The following is a 15246-nucleotide window of genomic DNA, read 5'->3' as shown; positions in this document are numbered from 1 at the left end:
TGATTAGAAGAAAAACTCTCAAAGTACTACCAAGTAACGGGCAACCTGTAATCTTTATCTTTCCCAACTTTAACTGATTAGTCCGTGGCCAGCAAATCAACAATTTAAGACTGAACTCCTCAGGCTACAAAATGCCCCAGCATATGATGAGTTATATGCTGAAAATAACCAATGGAGTTTGTTTACTGATGGATCCTGTAAAATCACAGCAGGGAACAGGGCTCCAAGCGGCTTGGAGCCACTCCACAGGGGAGGCTGCCACCTGCAAAGGGACAAGAGGCTGCCATCAGTTTGCAGAAGTCCTGGCCTTCAGAGTCACCTTGGAACATGCTCAGGAGCATCAGTGGCCCTGGGTATACACAGACTCCTGAGCAATCACTAATGTGGTGCAGAAATGGCTGAAAGATTGGAATCATGATAATCAGCAGCAGTGAGGAAACCACCTTCAGCAGCAGCAGAATGGAAAGTAATACAACAGCTACTCAGAGAAACATCTATTTGAAAGCATGGTGTTAATGCACGTATCTGAAATTCAAAGGCAATCTGAGAAACATAATAACCAGGCTGACCGGGTAGCTCAACGTATCAGCATAGATTTAGGGTGTGAGCACAAAGGAAAGCTATTTTTAGCCAGGTAGGTCCACAAAACTGCTGCTCATGTGCTGTGGCAGAGAACACAGCTTAGACTTGCCTCAGGAAGCCGTAGTGCAATCAGCTAGGCAGTGTGAGATCTGTGGAATAATATGACACACATGGAAAGTATGAATGATGAACCAGTATGTGCACCGGGAGAAAGGGAAGTTTGGTGAAGTCTGGCAAGTAGATCAGCACCCTTCTCTCCAGCAACACCGGCAGGTGCTATGTCCTCACAGTGGCAAAGCTAGCGATGGGTTGCTAGAAGCTTTTCTACTTGGAAAGAAAATGTGGACAGCACCCTAGATGGAACAAACTAACATATTTGTTGGCATGATGGAATGCAGCCTTGACTAGACTCAGATAGAAGTAGTCATTTCAAAACCACAGCTGTCCAAGAATGAGGGGAAGATTGTGGAGCAGAGCGGGTGTATCATATTCCCTCTAATCCCCAGGCATCTGGAGAGGTAGAACGATACAAAGGCTCACTTGAAACTGCACTCCAGGGAAAGGAAATCTCACCTCTATGAAACTGGGGGCAGCTAGTCAGCATAAAAGCAGGAACCGGTCATAGCAGCCCTGCAGAAAACCATGTAACTCAAGTTCACCTGGGTGACAAAGTACCAGCCAGCCCTGAGGACACCAGAATAGAGGCACAAGTTCATGTCTATCCTCCTGCAGCAATTGAAAACCCTAAGCAAGGAGTCCTTATCACTTGAGGATTAGGAATTACCTACTAGGTAGCCTTTGGAAAAGTGATAATGAAATTAAATATGAGCTCTTGCATATGATAAATAACCTTACTTTACTTCATAAACTGTGCCATGTGCTTTGGAGACACAAGACACGGCTTTGCAGATAAGATGTGTGTCCAAACAGCTCCTAGGTACATGTTGCTCAAGAATATACGGGGCATGAACTGGGCAGGGTTTCAGCAGCAAAGGGCTGCAGGGTGCCCTGTCTGGGAAGAGGTGTGCGCTGCCCCACACCGCTTACAAGTCACATCATGTTGGCACCGACACCAATGGTGTGCACCAAACCTTCAACTGGTCAGAGAGGCACAGAGTATTCCTGCTTGAACACACCTAAGAAAAATCATCAGCCAGCAAGGACAGGAGACACATGAGGAGATGGTCTGAGAGGCTCACAGAGGGAGAGACTGCAGAGGGGACATGCGGCTGGGGATCTGCTCTGGGCAGGAGAGGTTCCATGCTGACAGGGACTGCAGCTATGAGCCATCCACATTAGGGCAAGGACTCCCCTGAGGGACTGCAGCTGTGGGCCACTCACGCCAGGGCAGGGACAGCTCTGAGGCACCATAAGCGACTAACTGGGGCAGGGACACTGAAAAGCAAAGAGCACAAGAAAATCAGCAGGAAACAAGGAGGAGCACCAGAAAGAAACCATTAGGCGTATGACCTTCCTGCTCTGCCTGTCACCTCACCAAAGCAGCAGGGAACAGGCTGAGCATAACCTGCAGCAAAACCCAAGGAAGCTGAGATGGAGTGGGTAGGGGTGTTTGGCTTAAGCAGGGAAGGGGGAGGACCTTAGGGGTTTGATTTTCTTTCTTTCAATTCCCAAATCCATGACTAGATGTTTGTGTTAACTGACAGAAGTAAAAGTTCCCCAAGTTGAGACTGTTTTGTCCATAACATTCTCTCAAAACACTTTTACTAGACTCCAAAGAGTAGGTCCCTGTGTCAGCGCATGGAAAAGCAGTTTGGCTAAAAGAAAGAGGCTTGCCCCTGGCAAGATGATCTTAACTGATGAAGATTACTATTATTACTGCATTTCACTAACACAGTTGTCACCTGATGAATTACAAGTTGATTGCAGTGAGAGGTCCAAGACAGCAAGCGTTAAAGCAGAGTCCTTTCTCAAGTGCAGGCGACCCCATCACATGCACCAGAGTAACATCAGGAAAATATTGAAATTGGTCTTGGCTGGATGGCAGTAGGCTGAGTGAGTCATGCTTAACTCTTGCCAAGTTAAATCACTGTAACTACAGAAAGCTTAAGAATTGTTGCAGTCATGTCATTTTGATGTAGCAGTGCAGTGGCCATTTTATATAAATAACAACATATAAAAAAAACCCTTTTACCCATTTCAAATTAGAAGAAATAGAAAAATGGAGAAACATGTGCTGCACTTTTCAAGGTCATGCTGCCATGTATGCATGCTAGCACTGCTACTAAAATTGTTTTACCGAAAGAAAGTTGTCTGGTTGGTTTTCATTTTTTGTTGGTGTTTTTTTTTGTTTGTTTTTTTTTCTTTACTCAGATTTAAGAGGAAAACAACTCCAGAGCCCACAAAGCAGAAATCAGTTTCTACGAGTCCCTGCGCCACCTCCCTGCCCCACCTACTGCATCACAGACAGGCTTATTTCATCTTTCATCCAACTAGTCATTTTTCTCAACATGGACTTGCCTCAACACGAAGACAGGCACAAGTGTTTCCTTCCCTTTCCTCATAGTACTGTAATTACAGCAGTCTTATGAATAACGGATCTTCGCTTGTAATTCACCTTAGGCTACTGATCTTACCACACAGATACCTCAGCTTTCAGCATGTATTTTGCTCACCTCCCAGCGTTCACTACAACTATTTCTTGTGGCAACTGTGTTTCAGTCAACAAGCTCTAGTCAATTCTTGCACAGGATACTTAAAGCATATGTTCCCAAGTCCAAACTCGAGATCCTCAGTAAGCAGACAGCTTTCTATGCCTTGATCTTTCTACAGTAGATAAGAGAAACTTTTGAGCCTTGTGTTTGTGTGCAGCAGTTTTCTGCCGCTCATCATGTATGGAATTTTATTTGTTCCTTCTCCTTTTTGTTCTCCTTCTGCTGTGCTCGTCATATAAATTGTACAGAAGATCTGCTGCCTAATACTTTTTTTGTTGTGTTTTGAAAACCAGATGCCTAAGATTAGATGCTGGGCTAACCTGGTGGTTTTGCAGATGTAAGATGGCTGAGCCGGTCTCACACGTCACAGCCAGTCAAAGCAGGAAGCCTCCTGCCCCCACCTCATTTCCATTCTCTGATGATCATCCTTGCCACTCCCCTATGCTTGTTCTGACACCCATCAAACACTCCACAGAGCAAACTCAATGCACCACATTAGTAACACGCTGATTTATCAAGCTGAATCATCTCAGTACAGGCCCCATGGGCACCAGACCAAACACAGGAGAGAAATGGAAAGATCCCACTTCATAGCAGGGGCAAGCTGTTAAGACTGCCTATAGCAACTGATGATATAAAAACTCATGTTCAACCTTCCCCTAGATCCAGCCCCAATGATATCTAAACTCCAGCTTTGCCTGACTTGCAGAGCTCATACCTGGCAAATGAGACAACACTTGAATACCAGTTCTGAGGATAAAACTGCAAGCTCTTTTTCTAAGCAAGCTCAGATAACAAAGTCCACCCTTGCTTAATAATACATTCAAATCCTCATGATATGTTGAATATTGTTTTAACATTAACAGCTTTCACATGCCTAAAATGGATAATCCCATAAGAACTTCTCAGTCCTGAGGCACAGACTGGTCCTCTTAAATTGTGAAAGCAAGCAGTGCCGGTGAAACCAGCCACCTCCAAACTGTCACACACCACCTGAACTGCTTATAAGGTAAGATCCTCAACTTGCTCTAGCAGTTCTGCAAATTCCTACCAACAGTGGAATTAAAATTTTCAAAAGTATGTAATTCAGATTTTGTCTTCATTTTAATTTACGACTGCACCACCACAAATCTGAAATCCCTCTGAAGGGCCCCACCCTCCCCAGGCAGACATTCCCAACAGTTCTCAAATTCTTACGCATTTTGTTTAAGGAAGAAGTGTCCAAACTAATCATAACCTATCTACTTGGCTCGTATTATTCGCATTAACCAGTACCCAGATAAATTAACCAGCTTTTTAAGAGCAATCTGTTAAAAATGTAGCATCATTTTCCTAAGAATTCAAAACAAAATCCCTGAAGGGAGTTTTTGTACACCTTCCTTCTGGTGAAGCAGAAACCAGACTGACTCTCCTCATCTCCAAACTTCTTGGCAGAAAGTTTAGAAAGACTATTTATTTTTGAGTGACTCCAAATACTTCCACATCTTAAAAGCATCTCACCAAAGATCTTGCTGTCCATGACCGTGAGGACTGCTTGTATACATAGAGGAGCAAGTTTTCCACATAAGTAGTAAGAATGTTGGAAAAGTCACTTTCTAGCTCAAACAGAATCCAATATATAGCATTAGGAGCAAGGCTTGCTAAAGCCTTAGGCTGCAAGCTATGAACCTTCACTTATGCTGACCATATCCTGAACTTTTACTTGGCTACATGCAGGAAGGCTCTGAAAGCGGTGCAAACCAGACAGATAAGGTAGCCACATCCATCAGCAGAAACTGCATCCATTACGATAGAAAAGGAATGTCCTGTCTGGAGACACAGAAAGGATCCAACAAGGAACAAGAAGACCCCAGATTCAAATATTGCTATTGGACCGAACTGCCGTGTGAGGGGAGGGGAACTTAGATTGTAAGCGTATAAATGCCCAGGGATTTCTTTGTTAGGGGTCCCTCTCTGGAGGCACCCAGGTCAAGCTGTTCTTTACTGCTGTATCACTCAATTAATCTGGTGTACGTCATGTCAGAGGCTCTGCTCCAGGGAAACTAGGGTTGAGCCTGACAGGAGAGAAAGTGCTGGAGAGTGAGTGTGTGTGAGCGAGGAGTCAAAAAGAGGCACCCACTGGCTCAGTGGAGCTGCCCGCTGCGAAGGGACTCCAGTCCTAGCGGTTAGTCTCGGGTGGCATGTATGCGACTCCCAGAATACTGTGTGAATGCTCGGGCTGGGCTTGTCCTTTAGCAAAGATGATATCTAAATGTTAGCAGCCTGAATCATCTGTCAATTTTAAAGATGATTACTGTAAAATTGTACTATTTTTCTGTGAGCTCAGCTTTGCTAACCTAGCAGTTAAGACCACAATAAAGGCACAGCAGAAGAACTGAATTCAATCAGGCTTAATGCCAAACTGCATATCTGGCAACCTGCACATGGTATCTACAGCTTCCAGTCAAAGCTAGGAACAGGTATTTTTCCTTCTTTCTTACAATGAAGAGATAGATATTTAAGTTTTGAGGTATTGCTTTTACAAAGCACCAGAAAGGAAATACCTAGGCATAGCACTGAGTATGCTTATTAACATTGTAAAAAAGTTTCTTAGAAATAAGTCATATAAATGGCAAATGACAGTTTACACTGCATATTCCAGTTTAGGAGTCTTCTTCCTGGAAAAAACCTTGGTATTGGGAACTTTCCTACTTTTCTCTCCCACCCGAACTGCTTCCTTATACCAAATACCAACGTGCTGTTACACACACACAAATGATCAGGGTTCAAGAAAATCGTCCCTGACACACACTGAAGCCATAAGAAGCTTCTCAAAAAATACCCTGGTGTGTTTTGCCCTGCGTTTTGCCATAATATTAAAAAAAAAATAAATAAAAGGCTATCGCGTGACAGCAGACTTTCTGGCCATGCCCTGGAATTGCCGTAACTCCGCTTTCTTTCCTAAAATGGAAGCCGAGTTCCAGCAGAGCTCCCCGCCGCCCCGAAACCCCCTCAAAGCCTGCTCCAGGGACACCCCCCCCCCGCCCCCGAGGGCCCTGCGGGGGCCAGCACCGCCCTTTCACTGGGGGATTAAAAACAAGGCAGGGTTTCCAGGGCGGGAGGCGGGCGGAAAGCCCAGGAATACACTTCCAGTTAGTTAAAACGGGAGGAATAAAAAAAACCAACCCCACCAAGACAACCCAAAAAAGGGCTGGAGGGAGAGAGCGCCGTTTCCCTGCCCCTGACAGACACGGGAAGCCGGTGCCCGTCTCCCTCCCGGGCTCGTCCCCGGGCTCCCCTCGTCCCCGGGGCCGCTCCGCCGAGCCCTCCCGCCGCTGTGCCCAGCGGCACCGCGGACGAAGGGCAGCGGAGCGGTCCCTCCCCAAGCCCGGCGGGTGTCCTCGCCGCCCACCCGCTCCACCTCCTCCTCCTCCTCCTCCTCCTCCTCCTCCTCCTCCTCACCTCTGGCAGGGACCAGGACGGCGAGGAGCACCACCGCGGGAAGGAGCCTCCAACGCTGCATGGCTGCCCGCCCCGCACACGCCGCCCGCTCCCTGACAGCCGCTCCCGACAACCGCCGCAGCCGCTCCCGCCTGGCCCGGCCCCGCCCCTGCCGGGCTGGGCGCTGTCCCCTTGCCGCGGGGGGAGAAAGAGGAGGAGAAACAGGACCAGGACGAGGAGGAGGAGGAGAGCGTCCGGTCCCGTCCGGCCGGGTCTGCTCCCCGCCGGGCGAGCCGGCCCCTCCTGCCCGCCGCCGGGCGGTGGCACCGCCCGCTGCCTGACAGGGCGGCGGCCGTTACCCGCCGTTGCCGAGCCCCCGGGGAGGACGGGCGGTGGCGGAGCCCCCGTTCCCCGGCGGGCTGGAGGCGTCGCGCTGCGGCCTGGGGCCGGGCTTCCCGTGTGGGCCGGGCGGAGCCCGCCCGGCTCTGGCGAGCCGGGGAAGGAGCAGGGCGTCGGGGCGTGCGGGCGGATGCTGCTCGGCCCTGAGGGCTCCTGTGCAGCCTGCCTAGGCAAAAAGGGGGTGATTCAAGGAATAAATAGTTAAATGTTATTAATGCAACCTAGTGTAGCTCAACAAATGTTGGGGCCCGGAGCCAAAACTTAGCCAGGATAATGAGGTAGCCTTGGGCTGTAAGATAAGGGGAACAGCCTGCACGATGACTAAAACTTGTTGCTTTGGGGGAGTCAGAAAGGCCTCAAGGTAAGAAGCGCCTAAACAAAAGTTACGATGACATTTGACCATAAGAAAAGCAGATGTACAGAACCATAAAGATAAGGAAATGCAGAGCAAATACTAAACCAGAACAGACCATCCCTCAAGGAGATTATATACGTGATCTCAGAACTGAGTTTGCGTGAAAGCAAGGGTTAACTAGCGGACACAGTGAGGAAGAGTATATCCTTCATCCCGAGACCCCTGACGACCACCCGGAGACGTGAACAGGTGTACGCAAATGACATTTGCATATGATAATGAATATGTATATCTTTTCTCAGAAAACTAATGAATATGTATGTAGTGCATGTACTTAACCGGCACAATTAGATCTGACAGTTTGCAAGTTAGGAGGAGCGATCCCCTTGCACCCAGTGCTGCAATAAGTATACCTGCTTTATTACTCTCCATGAGTTGTAGAGTTTGTTTCCGTGCCACAGAGCCACCTGACCAGCAAGCCCCAAAAGGCAGCCCAGTCTTCTGGATGGAATAAGCCCCAGGGCTTAAACACTGGCCACCGGTTTTAACAGCAGGGACACACGCTCTTGCACCGCTGCCCTCTCTTCACCCAGGCACTCTCTTTTCCTATTTGTCCTCGGCAAAACACACCAGGACAGCTAATAATCTCGCCTGTAACAAGCTTGCTTTTTCTCTGATTGAACAGAAAATCGGTAAAATAGCTTTGAGTCTTGTATTTGCAAGCGATGCCACACCAGGCCCACGGCTGACAGGTACAAATGTTAACCTGCGCACAGCACAGCCCTGGGTTTTCTTGAGTAATTTTGCTGATGTGGAAGATGGATGTTAAAGATCCTGTTTTCTTATTACCCCTTTCCTAATGGCCGTTTCATGTCCTGTGTCAGACACCTTCGGCTGGGGGCCAGTCAGTCCCCTGGGTGCTGCTGTAGCAGCCTGGAGTGCTGCCACTGCGGGTTAGGGCAGGAGCTGTGTCAATGTACTTGTGCTGAGCTCTGCTCAGGGGCACGTATGAGAAAAACACCTCTGCCAAATCCCGGTTTTCCACTTGCCACGTATGCGCCAATTGTTGACTAGATAATAAGTAGTTCGGTGACTCTCAGCATGTGATTTAGAAGGTAACTGGAGATGAGCGGCTGATTTGGATTCACTGGTCATAGGACTAAACCTTCCTCAGAGAGGTCTGTGCCTTTTCTCTAGCATTTGTAGGACCTTGCCAGCTGGAAAAGTGGAAAGTCAGAGAGTTTGTGAATCATTGTCACCAGTTCATAAATTGATGGTAATATTTTTTCCTCCTTGACAGTGCCTAGTCAAGTAATTTTTAGACTTAACCTGAGGCAATAAAGAGTTCAACTTATTAATAAACTTGAACACACTTAATCTTAAAATTATGCTGCATTTTAAGTTAAGGTTAAGCTTTTCCTTTAAAATATCTGAGTTTTGCAGGAGTAGTACTGGAAAGTCCATTGAGGACTGTAGGCAGGAGGTCCAGCAAGAGGTGGTTTTTCCAGTCACTAACGTTTATAGAGTTGCCCTGGTTTTGGCTGGGATAGAGTTAATTTTCTTTATAGCAGCCAGTATGGGGCTGTGTTCTGGATTTGTGCTGGAAACAGTGTTGATAACACAGGGATGTTTTCATTGTTGCTGAGCAGTGCTTACACAGAGCCAAGGCCTTTTCTGCTTCTTACCCCACCCCACCAGTGAGTGGGCTGGGGGTGCACAAGCAGTTGGAAGGGGACACAGCTGGGATAGCTGACCCCAACTGACCAGAGGGACATTCCACACCATATGACATCGTGCTCAGCATGTAAATCTAGGGGAAGAAAGAGGAAGGGGGGGATGTTTGGAGTTATCATGTTTGTCTTCCCAAGTAACATGTGATGGAGCCCTGCTTTCCTGGAGATGGCTGAACACCTGCCTGCCAATGGGAAGCAGCAAATGAATTCCTTGTTTTGCTTTCCTTGTGCGCGTGGCTTTTGCTTTGCCTATTAAACTGTCTTTATCTCAACCTACGAGTTTTCTCACTTTTACTCTCCCAACTCTCTCCCCCATCCCACCTGGGGGAGTAAGCAGGCAGCTGTGTGGTGCTTGGTTGCTGGCTAGGGTTACCCCATGACAGAAGTCAGCATTACATCGTTGTTAGCATCTTCCTTTTCTCTGAACTCCAAGCCTAGAAGGTAAGGTTGAATATATGCACATGCTTTGTGTAATAAAGCAGTGTGGATCTAGTCATTAATGCTGTGTGCACAACATAGGAAATTAATAATGTAGGTCAAAGGATTTCTTCGAACAGAGTGTTTGTTTATAGCTGTTGTTAAGCATCATCTAAGAAGTTGCTTTCTTGACAAATAACAAGAATTGGTGCTCCTCAGAGTACTGCACACTTCCCTGTTTAACCACATCATACCAAACCACTTTTTTTCCCCAGGATTGCAGAACTAACAGAGAAAGCCTCGTTACCTCACTGGAATTACCACGTCAGATCAGGGCCCTGTTGCTTCCTGTTTCCACAATTAGTCTTTGTCAAAATTACCATCTTCAGATGAGGTAAAAGCAACCTCCTGTTATAACAGATTCTAGATAACTACTCTATGCACTAGAGCTAGGCGTTTCCAGTTGGTTCAATCCTTGAGGCAAGTGCCAGTTTGCTGGCACTAGCCACTTTGTGGCTAATAAAATTTCCAGATTTATGACTATTGGGTAATTTTTTTCAATCTTACTAATGTTTTGATCTGAAGATTTCACTGACGTTTTGTGAAAATGAGTTTCATTATTTGTGGTTACCAGCTCTTCTGTGTGTGGAACTTCGGTTAGAAAAAAACCCAGGCTTTGTCATTTCACACATAAAGCCAACTGATCTGTAAAAATAAAAATAATTTAGTACTAGGGCTGGTTATCTGCTTGTGTGAGTAATAAGCATAATCTGAGACCCACTTCTTCCTATAGTGCCTGTCGCCCCACTCAACCTGCAATGCTTGTCCTAGCAGGTTGTTCGCACTGTGTCCTGCCCATAGCCTCTACCAGGAAACCTCTGCAAACAGCTCAGGCATTTGCTCGATCTGAAGACGCCTCAGAAGGAGAGGAGGTTACCTTAAGACTTATTTGTAAAGAACAGTATCTTTAAAAGACATGCACATTCTGTGGTTTGGCCGGAATTAAAATAAGGAGGCTGGAAGTTGTAAAGCCCGATGAAACTCTTCATTCTTGAACAAACTCAGTGATGTGAGCAGCTAAAAAGCTGCCTTTGCAGCTGTTTGCAAGCTATGTAGATAAATGTTCCTTTCTTCTCAGTTTCCACCAATTCTTCTTCTGAAGTAAGATCCTTGTAGCTCTTTTCCTGCCTCAGCATAACTTTTTTGCCCCTTTTACCTATGAGCTCTCAACCATGCCAGAAACAGCATAGCTTTCCAGATGTTCAAAGAAGCAAAGAAAAGACAAATAGATCTTTATTTGCTAAAAGAAAAGTCTTCATGGAGCAGTCAAAACCTTATTGCTGCGTCCCTCGAGGACACTCTTTGGAAGAAGAGGGCCACAGCCGCTGCCAGTGGATGGTGAAGTAGACAGGCAAAGACAGCACTGGGCAAAAAAGAAAGGAGGTGGGCGGTATTGGCAATGCTATTCTTTGATGTACATACGTATTCGGTTACTGTTACAAAGTTGGTAGGAGTACAAAAATAACCCTGGAAATTACCCTGCCTTCTTTGCTTTTACTATTTGCCAGAATTTGGCAATACTCTGCGATGACTCTTTACTTCAGATGCAATGTTTTTGACGCCAAGAACACACTTATGTAAGGAGTGTATTTGGCTGTGTTGATGTTGTGGTTGTGGCCTCATCTAACAGCGTGTACTGGAAGGCTATTTGCCAGAGGCATCTCTTATTTTTTTTTAATCAATTGGAAATCAAACTGAAGGGCAGAGTTTTGATGCTGCTTTCTGTCATGGCATCTGCTGAAGCATGGGTTCTGATCTTTATGATTCTTCTTGCTGTGAGGATATAAAGGTTCACATTTATCTTTATTTTTAAATAAAAGTCAAACATCTGAAACCTTATTTTCTCCCAATGTTTTCATACTTGAGCTGCGAGAAGGAGAAGGGACTAGTCCCACCAGCAAAGTTTCCTGTAAATAAGCATAATATTTTAGCATCACGTTGGAGTTTTAAGGCCACAAACAAACTGATGTGGTATAGTCAGTCAACACAATTGTGGGTTGTTGTTTTTTTTAAAGGATGAAATATAGAGCATGTATTACAAACACAGTTAACACCTGTTTGATCTTTGGTTAAAGGTTATAAAAATTGCATCAGGTTTGTTTGGGGTTTGGGGGTTTTGGGTTTTTTGGTTGGTTGGTTGGTTGGTTAGTTGGTTTTAGTTTTGGTTTTGTTGGTTTTTGTTGGTTTTTGTTTTTTTTTTTTTAAAAGAAGCAGCAGTATTGTTTCCAGTTCAAAGGGTATATTCAGAATGAGCCAGAGTCCAAAGAGGCTCCAGAATCTGCTGCATAACCTCTGCTGGCTCCCCTGCTGTGTGCCACTTTCTGATGCTCTCTGCTTTGCAGCACAGAAGAGACATTAAGACATTGCAGCCAAAGTGTTTCTTTCTAATGAAACAAATTAGATTCCTTTAAAACCGCCCTGTTCAATAACAAAGATCATTTCAGAAAGGACCTACTGCAGGAGATATGTAGATCTTTATACTTTGTTTTGTTGTTTTTTGGTCAAGCTTTCAAGAACATGGGATGCCACTTGCCATAGAACTTGGTGCCTTATGATCCAAGCTAGTGCTTTAAGTCCTGTAGGCATACTTCAATAAGTGCTGATACTGCAAGGGAACAAGCGGTACCAACAGAGAGAGGGCATTTACAGAAGGTAACTAAGACCAGGTAATTGCCCTCTGCAGAATTTGTTCAGGATTGTCCTGGTTTCAGATGGGATAGAGTTAATTTTCTTCCCAGTACCTGGTATAGTGCTGTGTTTTGGATTGAGGATGAGAATAATGTTGATAACGCACTGAGGTTTTAGTTATTGCTGAGCAGTTCTTCAGCTTCTCATGCTCTACCAACTGAAAAGGCTGGAGGTGCACAAGTAGCTGGGAGGGGGCACAGCCAGGACAGCTGATCCAAACTGGCCAAAGGGATACTCCATACCACATGGCATCATACTGAACAAAAACTGAGAAGCTTGGCCGGGGCAGGGCTGCTGCCTGGGCACTGTCTGGCCATCAGTCAGCAGATGGTCAGCAACTGCATTGTGCATCACTTGTTTCATATATTCTTTTCTCATTATTATTTTTCCCCTCCTTTTCTGTCCTATTAAATTGCTTTATCCCTACCCACAGGTTTTACCTTTTTTTTCCAATTATCTCCCCCATCCCACAGGGGTTGGGGAGTGAGTGAACGCTGTGTGGTGCTTAGCTGCCTGCTGGCAGTTTATAGTATTTGACTAGGCTGCCTCCTTCCAAATCTAAATGAATGCAATTTTGGCACTCCTGACATGTATTAGAGGTGTTTTATTCTATAAAACAGGAACATGTGCGTATATGTTTTAGTTGTTCAGGTACTGTTGTCACTTGCCATATTATCTGAACGCATCCTGCTTAATACTTGTTTTGCTGTTTATATTTTCTCCTTGAAGGAAAAACAGCTCTCTTTTATGAACTGTTATATTCACAAGGAGTAAAACAAAGTTAGAATGCCTTCATTTTTAGCCACAGCGTGACGTTTGTGATACCACCAGTACTGACATTGTCTGGACAGTAAAAAAAAGGCAGAAGGTTCCTCTGTTCTTGAAAACCTTCCTTTCCAGCTTGTTTACATGTTTCCCAAGAATATCTTTCCTGTAAAAATTGAGGGAAGCAGTCATACATGTCACCACATGTGCTCCCCTTCCCTTCCTTGCCTCGGGAACGCAGCCCTGGGTAACTAGGGCTTGCTAGGCTTGCTTTCCTGTGCGCCCTCTGATCCATTCATCTGAAGCCTCCTGCAGTGTGGGCCACAAGGCCACCTGCGCCAGAGATGTGAGTTGGGCCAGTTGCTGTGAGGCGTGGTTAGTTTGACACCAAACTGCATGAACTTTAAGATGACCAGGGTTTAGGGATTTCAGTGGTTATCCGATGAGATAACCCCAGGTTACATGCTGTGCTGAGGACTCAGGTTAGAAACAACCAATCTGGAGCAGGGAAGAAAGCTAAGGTTTAATAAGAGTTACTTAGTCTTCCATGGTCTTGTCTTCTGTATCTCCACCTCTGTTACGTAGCATGGGTTATGTGACTGCTCAGTTTCATAAACAAGGTGAAGGTGTAGCTGGATTCTTGAAAGAGGCCAGCAGATCTGACAAATATGGCAAGAATTTAGTAGCCAGTTGCGAAGGCATTTTATTCATAATGATTTTTGTGTATGCACGCTACACGCATCACATCAGGGCAAAATCTTTTGAGCTGCACTGATAAAACAAAAACATCCCTGTATTTCTTGCTTAGATCTCCATATAGGAATCCTTCATTAAGATGCTATGGCAAATGCTGTTGGCAGCTTCAGCCGTCTACAGTCTAAGACAGGCATAAGCTATTTTAGTCTTGTGTTGCAGAATAAAAGAAGCAGCTGCTCCGGTCTGTTATGAAGCGTACTGTTGTTGCACTTGGCATTAAAGGGGGCCTACAGGAAAGATGGGGAAGGACTCTCTATCAGGGAGTGTCACGATAGGACAAAGGGTAGTCTAGTGGAGTCTGATCTAGTGGAAGGTGTCCCTGCCCACAGGAGGGGATTGGAACTAGATGATCTTTAAGGTCCCTTCCAACCCAAACCGTTCTGTGATTCTATAATTCTGTGATTAAATATTTTAAATTTACACTTCAGGCCCAGGCATAGTTTGAAAGACAGTGGCCTCCATCTTTGCATAGTCTGGCTATGGACTCAGTGACCCAAAGAAGCTCAAGTCACTAAGTCATGCATGTGTATGGAAAGACACTCAATTTGGTGCCTGTGCACCAGGACAGGTAGATACTGTCCATTCTCAAAAAGACAGAGCTATATAAATAAATGCAAAATCATGGCAGCAGAAAACTTGCAATACTTTAAATAGGGGAACACTCAGAATCAAAATCCTTTCACACACAGGAGAGCTAAATGCATTGCTAGTCATGCTTGGTCTTAGGAACAAATAAATCCAAATAGGCAAATGCCTCCCTTATGGGTGGGTGCTTAAAAAGGTGGGTAGGAAACTGTTGTTCTTATTTCCTTTTGAAAACTGCAAAATTCTTCTTCAAAGAATAATTTCCAGCATTAGAGTGGATTTCCTGCTTTAGGATCTTTCTTGTGATTTATCTTGTCATCTGTTTAGGAGCAGATGACAGTCTGTGTCTTCGTGCTAAATGATGCCAGTTAGCCAGCTCAGGAGGCTCCCTCCTCAGCCCATAGAGCTTTTTTTGGACCATGACACAGAAATGTGTGGCTGTTCTTGTGCACTTTGTTGGTGAAGAAACTTGATTTCCTGAGTTTGGTTCCCAAAAGATGACTGTTAGTATCCTTTCCTTTGCAGCTGTCTGTACAGCAGTGGTAGAGAGAAAGGTATAATGGTAGGGAAGCCTAGATATTTGTCTGTATGGAAGAAAGGAAAAAGTTGAGGAGTTACTGATATTGATGTCGTGGTCCAGCTGAGAAGAAACCAAAAGCAGTTTAAATTATTCCAAGGTTCAATTTACAGAGAGCAATAATATATTTCACAAATGAATCAGTTGATTCATACTTGGACTTTCTTTTTTTGAAACTGGTGTTCTAAAGTCAGTTGAAGGGCAGGACTAATATTGTAGATTTTTTTTTTTCCGTAC

This window comes from Phalacrocorax aristotelis, chromosome 1 (genome assembly GCF_949628215.1).
Source record: "Phalacrocorax aristotelis chromosome 1, bGulAri2.1, whole genome shotgun sequence".
Classification (NCBI taxonomy): domain Eukaryota; kingdom Metazoa; phylum Chordata; class Aves; order Suliformes; family Phalacrocoracidae; genus Phalacrocorax; species Phalacrocorax aristotelis.
The sequence above is the reverse complement of the archived record's forward strand: the minus strand, read 5'-3'. Positions refer to the sequence as shown.